Source organism: Sinocyclocheilus grahami, unplaced genomic scaffold (assembly GCF_001515645.1).
Source record: "Sinocyclocheilus grahami isolate Dianchi unplaced genomic scaffold, SAMN03320097.WGS_v1.1 scaffold285.1, whole genome shotgun sequence".
NCBI lineage: Eukaryota > Metazoa > Chordata > Actinopteri > Cypriniformes > Cyprinidae > Sinocyclocheilus > Sinocyclocheilus grahami.
In genome coordinates, this window is record NW_015505464.1 from 1,446,294 (window position 1) to 1,447,196 (window position 903).

The following is a 903-nucleotide window of genomic DNA, read 5'->3' on the forward strand; positions in this document are numbered from 1 at the left end:
CCTCAAGCCACAGCCTCCCACAACATCTCTCAATCTCTCTCAGGGTCTCGGGCTACCATGGTCCTGGTTAGCCCAAGGCCTGAAGTGGGATTGGAATAAAAAATTCATGATTATAAAATTTTTATTAGCTGCAGCTGCCGTGCCAAATGGGCAGTAACATTTTGGAAAGGTCAAAGGGGTTCGCCTTGGGGCTCACTTCCGGAGCTCAGCAGAAAAAAGAGTGTCCACAAACACATTTTGCATTTTTTTTTACATAACACCACAGTGATTTAGATGCCATACATGCATATCTGGCACCCTAGTGTCGCGATCTAAAGCTTTCAGCTGCGTACATGCATACGCACACATTTTGTGCACATGCACACACTGTTAGTGACCCTTTTCCATCCTCCGGTGGCTCTGCTGCAGTGGCGGGAAGGGCAGGGAAAAGTGCTTCTGTCAGGCTGACATTTCAGAGATCTTCTTGTGTGATTCCCCGCAGAAGATTGGCAGGGTTTTGAGGCTGAAGGTACAATGGGGTTAGACTCTAAAGGAGAAAACGTGGCCTCAGCAGAATCTCAAACCTCAGTCATGAAAATGAGCCCTTCTAGTTTTCAGCTTGCCGTGCTCACAGTTTTTTTAATTAGATTATCTGATAATTGAGGAATGGCACGTTGTCAAGACGCAGACACAGAATGTTTGCGACTTAAACATCCAGATTTAAACGTCTCAGTTATGTTGCATTAGAAGAGGTAAAAAGGTCAGACTGGAGGAGTGTTGCATTTACTGAGACAAAAAAACTGAAAATATACCAGGGCGTTTTCTTAAAAGGCCTGAATATGAATCATGAATTATTAATGAAGGCCTTAGGTGAATACATCATCATCATGTTTATGTGCTTTCATTATGCATCTGCAATTGTGT

The 903-nt window shown here is 43.5% G+C and overlaps 1 protein-coding gene across 2 annotated transcripts in view; it reads left to right on the forward strand.

Moving 5' to 3' along the window:
• The window catches only part of rbms3 (RNA binding motif, single stranded interacting protein), a 155,816-nt gene that overhangs the window by 42,236 nt on the left and 112,677 nt on the right, over positions 1-903 (forward strand). The window lies entirely within an intron of this gene.